Here is a 15,512-nt window from a genome sequence, read left to right on the forward strand (position 1 = left end):
CTTACACAATGCCCCCATGGGGCCTGTAAGGTATTTTAAATAAATAAATAAATAAATATATATATATATATATATATATATATATATATATATATATATATATGAGACTCGAATATATCAATCATATTATATCTATTGTGAATGGGGACTACGTCAAGCGGATTGTCGCTTTTATTCCTGGCCCTATAATAATAATAATAATAATAATAATAATAATCGTTAGTAGTAGTAGTAGTAGTAGTAGTAGTAGTAGTAGTAGTAGTAGTAGTAGTAGTAGTAGTAGTAGTAGTACTATTTACGACTCCGGCCTCAGAGTTGTTCAGACGACGCTTACGAAGCTGCAAGCGCAAACATCACAATGGAAATAGCAACAATAAGACTGAAAGGCGGGCTAGTTGGTTTGACTTCATTGTGGAAAGCTTTGAACACACTGAACGAAGACAACAAGAAACAACAAGTCTTTGTGTCCTTGTTGTCTTCGTTCCGGGTGCGCAAAACTTTCCAAAAGGAAATAGCAAGCGCAGACTCTATTCCGACGTGCATAATTTCTGGCGAACGCAACGTCGCATGCAGGACCCGTAGCTCAGCCGCGCATATTCTGTGCGTTGGCGGGCTACACGTTGTTGAAACTGGGGCACAGTTGCGAGAATCAAGCCGGTCAAACACACACACACAAAAGAACAACGGAAATAACGGGGCCAGCAGTTGAATTACAACGGTTATGAAACGGCGTTGAACCTCTGCCTACCGAGGTGACTGATTGGTGACGATGCCAGCATGGTCCGGCTCGAGGAACGGTCTATGGCTCCTAGTCGTCCTCGTCGTACTTTCTGAAAAGTTGCAAAAAGCGCCCCTTCGAAAGGTGTCTGCAGTGTGGCTTTCCCGCAATGCGAGTTTTCCCAAGATACGCCGACAAACTCAGTTGTTACAATGATGATTACTGAGCAGTTCGAGCGCATTGTTGTTGCTCTCGTGCTCTGACTAAAGCGAGAACAAACGCACAAAAGCAATAACAATGCACCAGCTGTACAGTAACAATCATTTTAACGATGCATTGACCGCCGCATTTTGGGCAGTTATGTATTGCGGGGAAAAAAATCAGCTTTGCACATTTCGAAAGGCGACACTGCGCTCCATTTGAGCCTCTCTTCTATAGTCCTGTTCGTGTCATAAGTGCTGCGGCAACACAGCACGGTGCTCAAAGGTACGCAATCTTTTTTCTTTCTTTCCTTTTCAATCGGTGAGTGCCTTATCTTGATGCCTTGCGCGTCAAAGGTTGGTACTTGGATCAGAATAAGTAAACACAGCGAATCAATATTTTATCTGTCTTCTCATCTCTTGCACGGGGTCTGCATTCGCCGCTTTTCAGATCGCGCCCTCGGTGATCGCCTCGCGGCGTAGTCCCCGCTGCTATCGAGGCTTTGCAAACCGGGCTCAAATGATGCGCCGCAAACCACAACGGCAGAGTGCATGCTTGCCTACGTGTGTCCGCCACTGGTCGATACGATACTTTCTTGCGATCGTAAAATTCAAAACGGTGCCGAGAAGTTTTCTCAGAGCTACTGAAAGTTTATTCTCCATCAGCCAAACGCTTAGGTGGCTTAGATCTTCCTGTCTTTGCGTTTACGCATTTATGAGAGCCAGTTTTCTTTTTCTTTGGTCTTCGCGCTAGAGCGCGGGCTTGCTCGAGATTCGCTGATGGGAAAAGCTTGCGCAGTAGTTTCAGACTAAAGCCGGCACGCATAATCACATATCTACGAAGATGAAAAGGGGTGGAAAAAAAAGGTATAGCAAAGGCAGTTATAGTTTCACATGTGCAGAGAAAAACCGACGCACGCAGAAGCGTACCATCGTTAATGGTTCGCATTATTCGCTCCCTACTCCCCCTCCCTCTCAACGTTTTTTTTTTTTTCTCTCATGGCCCTCCCCTTATTAAACTTTCAGCCCGGTGGTCTCGGGCTAAGCTGTTCGCGAAATTGCCGAAAGCGACTGGAGCTTTGGAAAGACGAACTAAAATCAAAACCTAGCATGTCATACAGGCGTACGCTCAAAAAAAGAAAAGCAAGATATTGTATCTTCGTATATGCGTATATATACAAGGCCAAGCGAGTGCCTGTAAGAAAAGAAGAGATGGCAATTTTGAGCGACATTGGGTGGCTTCATGCGCAATCGAAACCTTACGCGCATGGCCTTCAACGGCTGTCGTTCTTTCAGAATCCGGTCAATGGCAAGCGTCTCTATTATTATCGCCGGAGTAGCGGTTCCTGTGTGCACATGTAGAAGCGATATGAATTAAGGGTTGGTAGGCATCAGCGTGGGGTTTAGCAGCGAAGACGTACTGTTCCCGTGCGTGCAGCATCCTTTACACTCAGTTCTGTTCCATTCTTTTGCCATCCGCTGCACCGAGTGAGCACTGAAGGAACTGTTTTGACACATAATTGGAACAGAATTTGAATGGAATCGTTTTATTTTGAACGATGCTCTGAAGTTACCACACTGGCACGCGTTCACAACGAAATACCTGTCGCGGTTTGAGGCTCAGTGGTTATGACGTTCCGCTGCTGAGCATGGGGTCGTGGGTTCAACTCCCGCCGCATTCCGATGGGGTGGAGTGCAAGAATGCTTGCGTACTTAGATTTAGATGCGCGCGAAAAAATGCCAGTTGGTCAAATTTAATCATGAGCCTCACAATACGGTGTCCCTCAGAACCTGTGTGCTCCTCTGGGACGCCAACTAGCACAATTTGATTTCCTTGGCTAGAGGAAGAGTTAAACACGTTTGAGAAGCCGTTCGTAGCAAAGACTGCTGGGCCTACATCAAGAGAGACACCTCGTTCATAATGAATTATCTACGAGAGCTACCGTTGACATACATACATACATACATACATACATACATACATACATACATACATACATACATACATACATACATACATACATACATACATACATACATACACACACACACATACATACACACACACATACATACACACATACACACACATACACACACATACATACATACATACATACATACATACATACATACATACATACCCCGCCAATGGTATCATATAAAGATATTATTGACATAGGCAGGCAGGATCAACTGAGGTCTAACTGGACAAGTTGGATGCACTAAAGCTACGGTGACTTCATTTCACTTATATGCGTAAATAAATTTGCTGTAAAAATGAATGAAAGTAAAAAATTGTGGTAATAGAAAGGACACTTTAGAACGCGAAAGCACTAAAACCTACGAGAAAGAAAAAAAAATACCGAGACGTCACTAAGGATCGCGATCACTGCATAAGATCGTCCCTATAGTATTTCGAGCACATGTCCGTACTTATAAAAAAGTATTTCACTGCACTGAAAGATCTCCTTTCAAGGCCACTAACTGACCATAGTCCAAGTATCGTCCCAAGTGATAATGTACGATTGCAGCACAGTCCTCAGTTTGAAGCGTAGACGTTGCCTATGCTGGGCATATACAAGGTGTTTCAGCGAACACTTTCAAAATTTTTTAAAGGTTGCCTGTGACAGGATAGCTCAATTCTAGTTTACGAGCCGGTCTACTCAAAGCGGCGGACTCTACTTGCACAAAAAGTTGAAATACAAAATAGACTAGTTAACAAGAATTCACTAATAAATTTTTTGGTTAATTATCTTATGACCCACACTGCAATTTACAAATTCTAGCAGAGGACTTCGCAAGGCGGATCCACTTGGAACGAATTCTTAGGTTGACTTCAGCTTTGAGATATAAATTCCCGAACTTTGCGGAGATCAGCTGTTCTTGCGGTGATCACCTGTTAAGTAGTACCTGTTCTTTCTTTTTAGCAGTGTTCACACTGCGCCACATATTTTTCTCTTTGTTCGTTCTTCTTTTTCCTCTTCTGTCTTTAAAAATTGTATAATTATTGTCACTTCCGTTGTTATTTCTGTTACACTACATCGATTAGAGCATTGTTTGTTGGGTTTTCTTTCATTATCATTCTTTGCTTTTCATACAACTGATATACTATTATGCTACCGACTGTTATGCTGCCAACAATTTTACAATTCTGTTGTAGTTACTAACCGAGGGTCCCGTTTTCAGCATTAATACTTTGGGGTTCTCGTCTGTATACTACATTGATGTACCTATGTTTTGCATATGAATAAACTTCAAATTCAACTTCAGCCTCAACCTGTCTGTCACGCGACGTCATGAAAACCGCGATAGCTCCCTATCTGATAGGACGTGTACACACTGATTATGCATGATTTGAACGAGCAAAAGAAAAATAGTTATTTCTGATTCGACGCCTTTTCGCCATTTGCACTCGTCTATTGGTCAAAAGTTTTCGGGCTGCACCTACTTCCCCTGCCTGTAACGCGACGTCACAAAACTGCAAAAACTCACCGCGTCAAAGTGACGTGTACGTGTCAAAGATGCATTAATATGCCTAAATAATATGTATTATTAATAATTTATATGTATTAATAATATATTACAACTGATTTTTTTTTCTGAATAGCCGCAGGCTGCCCCGTTCCGATAGGAATAAAAGATGGCTGCAGCCGATCACTCAGGCAATGACTACTCGCACCTGCCGGAGAGCATGGGTTTACTTGCGTATAATAAATCTTGTTTCGTGGTCGTGTAACGTTTTCGAGCACTTTCGGTGCGTTTACGACCTCGTTCTGCCAATTCTTCTTTGCTGAGGATCCATTTTAGCGTCATTATTAAGCTTTCGTTGCATGCCGCCGCGATTTTCGACCAGCCACCACAAGCTAAGTAAGGAAAAGCGGACCAATCGCAGACGCCGGCCCCACCCTCTTTATTCGGTTACAGATTTTCAGTGCAGTGGCTTGGAGCCTATATCCCTCTCCACTTGAGCATGCTCTTCGCCTCTTGTGAGCCAATTAGATAAGACAAGCTGCTCAGTGTAGGCAATTTTATTCGTTTTTCAAGCAAACAAAAGTGACCTCCTATGAACGAGGAGAGCGTTTGATTGGTGTGTTCAGACAACCATGCAGGTCACCGCCCGATGCTTGCGTCGGCGGTTACGCCAATTCGACGTCAGGATATTGGAATAACACCATCTTGGAACAGTTTTACAATATAGGGCCCCAGCTCATCAACTAGAATTGTAATATCTGCCACAGGCAACTTTCAAATATTTTTGAAAGTGTTCGCTGAAACACCCTGTATAGAGAGCAGTACAGCAACAAGTCCGCTGTTTCCTCGTCCATCACTCCACACGAACACGACGTGGAACTTCCACGATGAATTTTGAGGAGAAAGTGCATTGTCTAGTCCACACGAAGCCAAAAACAGTGAAACAAGGTTTCCACACATCGGGGTATCTTCACATATACAACGAAAGTTATTCAGTCTAGGGCCTACGGAAATGTATACGATATGGCAAAGAATGCGAGTGCAAATCACAAGAAAAAAAAATACTAATGGTCGATCAATTGGTTGATCCAACGGAAATGCGCTAGCATTCACCCTTCGCAAGCTACTTGTCGATGGCGCTGTCCATCCTTATTAAGCTACTCAAAGACAGGCGGATTCACAAGACATGTCTGAACCTGTGAAATGCCACAGGCAGTTTGCCAAGTCCGCTGCAGCGCGCCATAGCGCGATTCCCTCCTCTTCTCTGGCGCTCTGCCAACTATGAGCGCCGAAGCGCGCCGTTACGTGCCACCTGTATTCCTACCGGCTCCTGTCACCTCACACCACCCTCTTAATTATTCGTTCATCCTTTCTCACATCCTCTTCCTCCTTCGTTCCTTCTCTTCACTTGTTACGTCTACAATTTTGCTCCTCCTATCCACTCTTGCCTTCTGTCCCATGCCACAAAGCAACCGACGGACGCCCCCAGGTTTTCCTAGGCTTGAGCGTTCTAATGCTGACTCATTAAAAGAAGATGCAGAAACCACCAATGCTGACAATCGAAGTAGGTGGATAGCTTTTAGAGCGCAGCTCTTAAGCGCCCGTGCCTGCGACAAGCGTCGGCGTCGGCGTAACCGAGCGAACGAGCACAGCGAAGGATCAAAAAGCGAACGCGGAGCGCAGTGGGGGATGAATGCCGCCGATAGCGAAGAGAGCTTGACGGGAAAGTGGAGGAGGAGGGTATGGCGAAAAAGTGAGAACAAAAGCGTACTGCCTCGCCAGACTGGCTTTGCGGCGTCGATTGCTACGAGATTGAGCGAGAATAGCGCGCCTCGTCTGGGAGGGCTGTCTGCGGCGGCTGCTATGATTCACGCCCACGCGTCGCCCACGCGCTGCCTCTCGCGATTTCCTGATTAGCGAGGCAGTCGCGCCACACTTTTCTCCGTTTTAAAGGGGCCGCACGAGACAGATTGTCCATGCCAGACAAGATATCGCGAAAATAAAACACGTATAGAGCTGCCCTCAAATTTCGCATTAGAGAGTATCGTAATCGTCGGTGACTTTTTTTTTTAAGTTGTGGCGATTTGGGGAATTCGACGGAATTCGACGTGCCACTGCGCGGGCGCATTTCACCTGTTTCTGCAATCCCTACGCCTCACTTCCTCCTTGCTCCGAACCAATTTTCAGCGGTGGCGCTCCACTCGCGATGGTTCGCGGTGAGGGCGGAGCTACGACGTCACGAAGCCGCCCCTGGTGGCTACTATCGTGGCCACCAGGGGCCACGATAGTAGCCCAATAGTAGCGTGTCCTTTTTCCCTTGGGATTGCGCCGGGTACCTACATATTTCCTCTCGTCCGCAGACACCTTTGTGACTAGGACTGAGCTTACGCACGGTGCCTTTGTCCGTGCAGGGAGCGCGTGCCTCGTGTTGATCCTGTCCGGACGCTAAGCCGAAGAACGGGTGCCTAGTGCTCGCGCGAGGTCTATCACGCCGAGCCGCACTTATCGGAGCCCCAAGCCGAAGGAGATTTCCCGAGCTCCCGCGAGTTGGCCCATTGGTTTCGCGAGAGCAAGTAGCATCGCCACCGGAACTTTTCCTAGCGGCGTGCCCCAGCTTGAGCCTGTGTTCTCGCGGCGATGTGCTATAGGCGCCCCTGATTCGCCCTTGGTGCGGGAACCCCTTTGGTTCCCCGCCGTCCCGGGACCGGGCGTTTGTGCAGTGTCGGGTGCCGCCGGATACAATAAACGGTTTCCGTTAGCTCAGGGCAATACTGTGTTCTTGCGTGCGTGGCTCTGTAGCCCCTTGTGGTCTGAGCTTGCGCGCAGCAGCAGCGCCTGAGGCTGCATGACGGCTGACGCGGCCCTGTGGCTTGCTAAGCTCGAACCCGCGGTGGTCGGTACTCCTGTGAGAACCGAAGACCCCACAAAGTGCTTCTCAAAATTAAGCCGTTCTCTGCCGATTTATTTCAATCGGTGGTAACTTGAAGTGAATCTAATTGATGCTGAGCTGTTTGCACCACACCGAGCAGGTACGGCCCAAAATATTTATTCCCTTTCACGGCTACACGTTAACTGTTCAGCAGATTACAGGTGCTTGTTGCTTGGGGAACAGCAGTTATGGCTGATCTGTTTGGCGAAACTGACTCAGCTGCTCCGCACAACTTTTAGGCAGAAATTTGCTTTTTATAGCGTATGGCTACAGCTAGCAAAAAGCCTAAGCCTCACTTATTATTGTAGTATGGGGCACATTGAAGATATCATCTTCCGCCGGAGGGGGTCAAAAATCAAGGAAACCCATATGAGGCTTTTGGTGTCTGTTTTATGAGGTGACTGTACGAGGCGGTCTAATATGAACTGATCAAGCGAAACGTTCTCAGTTTGTATAATTAAACCACGGAGGTTGCGACATCGTCATGCAGAAGGTACGTGGATTTTACTCTTGAAGGCAACCTAATGTGCACTCTAGTGCCTCGAGTATACTTTAGGCATCGTAGTTGACGCTGTAAAGAACTGCTTCATGGTTTCAATTCAGAGTTGTATAGTGAACGGATGGGTTTCGCGAGAAATGCGTGCCTTGCCATAACGCCATAACGACAGTCGGTTGATTCCGTTGCGGGAGGGGTACACTATATTGTCGAAAGAGACTGCTGCAGCTAGGGCACTATGAAACATTCCATCGCTCTTAATAGCTTGGCTCTGCATCTTAACCACCAAGCTTTCCTTTGAGGTAATTGCTGTTATGGTATTCTTAAAGCTTATGGGTTTCTGCAACCATCTGTGACTTTTAATGCAATTTCTGTAAGACCACACGCGTCAGCGAACTCACCGCAATTTCCTTCTTTCCTTCCCTCCTCTCTCTCCCTGTGATCTTTGTTTCCCCTTTCCCATTCCCCCGGTGTATGGTAGCCAACCGGACGTTATTCTGGTTAACCTCCCTGCCTTCTACTTTTCTCTTCCCTCCTCCCTCCTTAAAGCTTATGCTATACATGACGCGCAGTCATGTTAACAGCCACGAAAAACGCCTTTTCTGGGCGCCTGTCTCGGAGAACGGTATACACGGTGAAAACTTAAATTAATTCGATTAGAATTTGCGCGGCGAAAGTTGTTATGCTTCAAATTTTTATCAGCTTTTCTGTGTATTTTTTCATGCACCACCTTGATGTGTTAACAAAGCCAAAAAGTCGGTCAAAATATCATTCCTGCCAAATTCAGGATTTATTTTGAGACCCTGTGCGTGCAGCAAAGAGGCGAAAATAAACCTTTAGAAGATAGTTAGCTTTAGGTGCAGTTCTATGAAAATAATTCCAGGTTTCCTTCCACCACTGCTTTCTGTGAAACATTTCCCAAAAGGGCCATAATTCGAGCATTTTTACCTTGGTGCTAAAGATTGAAAAACATAAAAGCATCTTGTTAAACTGTTTTATAATGAAAGCACAATGTTCAGACAACGCAAAAGCGATAATTTTGAAATAATTTGTGAAACGGCCGATTTCTATAAAAAAATTTTTCGCGCTTTGATTTCCACCGTATCGTGAAATTCAAGTAGCCCTCACGGGCGTAAACATTTTTTTTTCAGCTCAGAACATCGTGCGAAAATACTTTGCAAGGAATGCTTATATACGTGTAATGTTTCTGTAATTTTTTTGAGAGAAATGTACAGTGCCAGAACGCCACGGTGGTGACAGCGGCCGTGGAACGACCCACAGACGAGGTTTTCAGGATAACGCGTCTTCTCTGCAGCACGTAACTTTGCTGCGGTGTAGCTCAACCTCCAAGAGTGGGAGGTGCAATTGAGGTGGGCGGCCGGCGTCGTTGGTTCGCAGCAGGCCAACCGGCTAATTCCGTCGCGCTTCGCTGGCCGCCCACAGCCGGCGTGCACTGCTCGCGGCGTGCTCAACAGGCTGTAGTCGCGTTAGCACCCGCGGCTACAGCGCCGAGACCATATATATATATGAAGGACTGAGCTGACCTTGGTGCTGCACCAGTGGCGCGCGCCCAGCGTCGACGCACGAGCGGCCACGCGAAACCGATTTACTCGACCACCGCGAAACGCGTGACGAAAAAAAGAAAGGGGAAAAAGGAGGAGTACTGCCGTCCTTGTTGAGCATATGCTTGTGTCTCCACTCCCTTAAAACTGACCCCCCGTCACCATAACTTTCCTAATTCCTGTTCGTAGGAAACATTTTCAAAGGGAAAGGTTGAGAGACGAGTATGGAGAAAATGAAAAAGGAGACCTATCACATATTATGTCGAAGGAATAGTAAACTATACTCGCACCAACAGCCTGAAGTAGTATAATGAAAGAAACGTTTACACGATAAAAAAACAACAACAAAAAACACAATTAAGAGGGAAGATGGGCGAAGTTGGCCTCAGTGTGAACATCATCACCCGACATTTCTTCTTTAAAGGACAAGATATTGACGGAAAGAACGTATGGTTAATAAAAGGATGTCCACCTTTTCGAGAGATTAAGAGCGACACGTAGGTGGTGGCAAGGAAAAAGGAGCACGTCTTTGCGTAAGGTCCCACCAAGTCAGCCGACTTACTTGGAGCTAAGATATGAAACGCAATATTTTCATGGCTTCTGCTAGGTCGATACACGCAGCAGGCAGAAGAAATTTTACAAACTTGTCAAACTCAAGAGGAGTCGAAAGAATTATCCAACTAGGATTAATAGAAATACATATCTACTTCCCCTCGCCCCCCCCCCCCCTTCTCTTTTTTTCGCCTTTAATCACACACGAGTCAGCATAATCCGTACAAATGAGCGCGATATTGTCGTAAGGCACTCACGGGTCTGCGCTTGAAACTTTCCTTTACATGAGTAACGTATAATTCGCAATATTTTTTTTAAAACAATGACGTCCTCGCAGCTTCCATGAAATACGAACAATCAGAAATTGTACTCGGGAATCATTGAAGGTTCAGCTTGATGAATCTATCATTTTTTAATGTCCCAAAGAAACGCAGGGACCAGGAAAGACGCTGTAGTGGAGCGCTTCGTATTAATTTCCATCCCCTGTGTTTCTTCTAATGTGCACCCAAAGCTCGGCACGCAAGCGTTTATGCATTGCGACTCCCCATCGTAATGTGACCAACACGGCCGAGAACTCAAACCGCGCACTGAGCCACGGTGTGTGCGAAGACTCGAAAGTAGGAGATGTCCGCGCAATTACTATAATGAAGTTTAAATCGACATGCACTCACCTTGAATCGTGGAAAGCTCGTTTAGCTAGCACACCATCGGCGCGGTTTACACCAATACGTTTTCATACTTCGGAATGAATTAGACGTACTCTATGTCCCGCTTAAGAACAGTTTAAATGTAGTAGTTCAAACGTGTGCATAAAAGAAACTGGCGGGCGTTAGCAGTTTCTTTGTCGTGAGGCATGCGTGCTAAGCAGCGGCCGCGCGCGCAGTCGTCGTCATGCGCTTTCCAGCACTTGTGTATACATCTCGGATGTGCAGCATATGATGAATAAGGTGTCAATACCCGCTCGAAAAACTGTAAAAGCAACGCATCCAAGCACTTTCTCTGCAATCTTTGACGGAAACGTGCCTTCTGATCAGCCTTTATTCGTCTCACCCTTCTATTGTCACTTGCCTCTTCCGACAAACACATCCCCAGCCCGTCAGGCCACGTCCCATGTGCGTGTGACCTAAGAGTCGCTTGCGTTTGTCCGATTGAGACACAGTCCGACAGTGCCATTACGGTACTGTCATACCAGAATATGTAATGTCGTTCTCACCGTATGACATTCACAGTTATTGCCATTAGTTCACTGTTACAAAAGGATATCTAATGTCATTAGATGAGGACAACACTTGCAATCTAGTCAGTTAGCGCAACTCATTCAAATGTGATTCAGAAAGTAATACATACTTTCCACCGAATAGCACCGCATATAAGTACAAGAACAGCAAACAGAACAAAGTATACGAATTATAATTGAGGAATTATTAAGCTTGAACGAGGTTTTCATTGCTAAGCATAAATCTCCAAATTTACTTTCAATGAAGAGACGCTTACTCCGGAATGTACTGCGCATAGACTGTGACAGTATCATTTCTCTTTTATTCTCTTACACGTTGTCAACGCAGTCTTGTGCAATTGGCAATAACTTTTGTCTTGTAGCACCGAAAACAAAACAGTTGTGATTTGATGCACCTATTGTCATTAAGTTACCCACACGTGACGTTAAATGTTTCCCGTGTGGCCAGAGTGTTAGCAGGAACCTACATGAAGATCGTTGTTCTCTGTTTTATTAATTTCTTATATGTAGAGGAGTAGGTCAAACCAGATTGCTGTCAACTTCTCTGCCCGATCTACACCAGCTTGCACTACATCCCCTATCTCAAGAGCGTTTCCGTGATCACAGCAGGCCGTGAAGCCAAAATGCGCTTTCCTCCTCTACAAGTGAGCCCAGCATGCTTGCAGCTCGCCCATAGGCACACTATAACGAGCCTCGTTCTCCCTCAATAGCCGTACAAGCACAAGGAGACAGATAGAGCTGTAGTGCGGATCTCGAGCTCGCGAGCGTATACGACTCAAGCAGAGCAGCGATCATCGCGTCTCCCTTGGCGCCGTCTTTCTGCCCGAACACCGTGTCGCCCCAGGACGGTAATGATAGATCCGGGAAAGCACCGAGTGTGCCTTCGGCACGTGACCCATCGAGATCCTTAGACTTCCCGTGGTGGATCTAATTAGCTTCGCATTGCTGCCGCATTTACTTCCCTCGTTACGAGACGGCAGGCGCAGAACTCACGTTCGAGAAATTGGATCCTTTCTCGAGACTGCCCTATAGTAGCGCATAATTCGCAGGAGAAGATTCGCTACGCTCGAATATTTCTCCATTTCTCTCAGTTTTGCCTGATTCGACCTCCTGCAGAATTTTGAAGTTTTCAGGTGGGGCTGTTGGCTGGGCGCAACAAAGACCATTTGGTCATTTGTGTTTATTCGCCCTTCAGAGGACGAAACTGTATTCGATAACTTAGCTTTTTGGAACTAAATTTCATCGGAAGCCTTTATAGGCAAATAGAAAAGCACTTCATACAAAAGAACCTCTGTACATCCATTTGGCAAGGCGTAAAGCATTTCTGAAGCCACTGTCGGGAAAGAGGCACCAAATCTCGAAACGACTGCGTTTCGTGTCTCTGGCATAGTAAATATTGTTCGAAAAGTAATTGATCTATAAAAAATTGTCAGCGACGTTCTCGCGCTTTGCTTCCTTTATTCTTCCATACTTGCCTTCGGTGCTCGCTGTTAAGGTCTTACAGCTCAACGTTTGTATTCGTCGCTTGCATCTGGGCGGAAAGTCAGAACCACATGATAATGCCGTGGGTTCTTAATTCATAACCAATAGTTGGGATTTCAGTGTTTCGAAACAATCGCGCATGCCCACAGGCACATGATTACAAAAGGAAAGAAACGTTAATCTCAGCAGCCAAAAATTATTATTGCAAAAAGAAATCTCACCGTGGATAATTTGATCAAGTATAGAATTGGCGAATGGGCTTAGAATAATTTCACATCCTTCACGGCGGCGCTTGTCGTTACATGCAATCGAGAATGTACACACTCTGAGACTAATATGAGATTTTTGTATCTATTAAGCTAAGAAAACAAAGTAGAGAAAAGTGCCCTAGGTTAGAAAACACCGTGACGACTATTTCTATCCTTCCGCTCTGGATTTGCCTCAATCCAATAAAACTAATACAAATGAAACGACAACAATGTCTGCGTCAAACCGTGTAGAGAGCATAGGATATAGCGTCGATAAACTCGCTCAATAAATGTTTAAAACTACGTGCGTCCCTGTTTTCGTGTCTGTCTGGGCGGCTTTGTTTGGCTGTATACGTGAGCGCAACGTGTGTGTGCGGGCCTGCGAAGTCGAGCCTTCGTAGTTTCGGAACACAGCTACGTAGCGCGTGAGACAGAAACGACGGTTGGGAGGTCGGGCGCGAGGCGGGAGGTTCCGCCTGGTTCGGAATCCGGTATAATGAGGTGTCATTACCGATTGTAGACGTGCCTCCCGCGCTCCTCCACGCGTTGCAGACAAAAAAAAAAAAGAAAAATGATACCATGGCAAAGGCCGGAAACGCCCCCGGTCGTTCGGAGGCGAGAAAGGCTGTAATCGCGATCCAACGGAAAGTTTTGCAGCCTGTCTTCGTCGCAAAGGCGATCCCGGCATGGCCTATTTTGGCCCCTTCGAGAGTGAAACGCCGTGCGTTTCGTTTGCAGGCGTTGCTCGTGCAGGACGATGCAAGAAGCAGGCGACGAAGAACTGTCAAACCATTAAAATAGGACTACGCCGAAGGGCAAGAACACTTGGAAAAGAAATATTTAGGTCTTTAGCGAGTGTCAGCCCTCGCACAGGATCGTGGCCTGTAGAGCACGCGAGCGATGTCACAAACACGGGCACTGATTAGACTCCGCTCGTTGACAGCATGCACGGTTTTCTCGATGCAGCCATTATACGAGTCGTAGGCGTGCTTTCCCCGTTCGCTCGAACTAGCTTGGACTGGATTCTGTCTTTCCTCTTGCTTGGAAACCAGCAGAAGCATAGTTGAGTTCCCAAGACCTCCGCGAGACGTCGGGATGCGTCGTGTTGAAGCAAGCAACGAAGCGTGGCTAATATTTGATTGAACGTTAGCTCCTCCGTTCGGCGTCGCACTGTTATGGAGGCAGGGGCCGCTTGAACGGTAACCCGTTACAGTCATCGTCCACCTTCGCGAGAACGCTCGCAGTCCCCACCGCGAAACTCGATCAGGACGATTAACGGCCGCACCTCTTCAGTGCCGATGCTTACTCAACATGGCTTCGGACGCAGCGCGATCTGTACGCAACCGAGTGGTTCTCATGTTCTTTCCTTTGCCTGTTCATCAATGTTAGGGGTTTGGAGGGGAGGAGGGGGCACTCATTTACAGCAACTTGGTCGGGCTGTCGGAGAGGGTTATTGATGGTAACGAGCAGTGGGCGGAATGCAGCAATTTCTCCCCGATGAACACAGCGGACTAAATCGCGAAGCAGACTAAACGGTTTATTAAGAAAGAGCGCACATACTGCTTTACTGTCACCAGGTACACCATTTTTTACAGTCACTATAATGTTCCCGGCCCTTTTTAAACCATTCTTTTTGTCCGTCATTACAGACTAGGTGGAGCGATGAAATTAGGAAATTCGCGGGCGCTAGTTGGAATCGGTTGCCGCATGACATGGGTAACTTGAGATAGCGAGGAAAGGCCTTCATCCTGCAGTGGACATAAAAGAGGATAATGATGATTATGATGATGATGATGATTATGATGATGTTGACTGTAAAACAACACCAGTAGGAGAAAATTGGCTAGCTTTTGGAGATTGAGTGATATTAAAAGAGCTTAATTCAGGGCATGCAAGCATCTCGACAAAGGAAGTCAGTATGCTGTGCTTAGTGTTTGAACTGGCTCGTGAGCCTCTTGTCCGAAGCCTCTTGTGTATCATATGTACCTCTGAGAGGTATAATCACGCAGTATTTTAACTTCGATAGCAAGTCAGAATTTGCACTGGTTAGCGTAATGTCTGAAGTATTTTGATGTCATACAGGGTGTGCCAGCTAACGTTAGCCAAGCTCTTAAAAATGATATATTGAATATACGAGAACGCTACCAATGGTATTCCGCTAGCAGTGACGTACAGTGCCAGGAGGATTTTTTTTCGAGATTGAACTATCGGTAATAACTAACTTTTTAATTACTGAATCGAGGGCGCGAACTTTTATACACATAAGTGAAAGTTGCGTTTTAAAACACCTGATTCAGTTGTTTTCAGTGTGCTATGCCTCGCGTAATTATTTTTTCCGCGTTATAAATAAAATGCGCAAAATGGGAAAATAGCCGCATGATTACGCGTCCATGCGCGGCGACACCAGCGGGTCCCAGGCGTTACTCGGAAGAATTAACTCTGCTCAGTGCCTGGCTCGGCGACCACCGGAAAGTGGCGAGGCGTCGGTATTCGCGTAGGTCACCGCGAACTGCGAGCTGAACTGCGAGCATTGGCTTCGCGTGAAGCGCGAATGCACGGATGCACTGCATGGACCCGGGGCTCGGGCATTAAGTCACGGGACCGAGCCGGCCTC

The 15,512-nt window shown here is 46.3% G+C and overlaps 1 protein-coding gene across 2 annotated transcripts in view; it reads right to left on the reverse strand.

Moving 5' to 3' along the window:
- The window catches only part of Cbp53E (Calbindin 53E), a 288,931-nt gene that overhangs the window by 211,237 nt on the left and 62,182 nt on the right, over positions 1-15,512 (reverse strand). The window lies entirely within an intron of this gene.

The sequence above is a fragment of the Dermacentor albipictus genome, chromosome 1, assembly GCF_038994185.2.
Source record: "Dermacentor albipictus isolate Rhodes 1998 colony chromosome 1, USDA_Dalb.pri_finalv2, whole genome shotgun sequence".
In the NCBI taxonomy this organism is placed as follows: Eukaryota; Metazoa; Arthropoda; class Arachnida; order Ixodida; family Ixodidae; genus Dermacentor; species Dermacentor albipictus.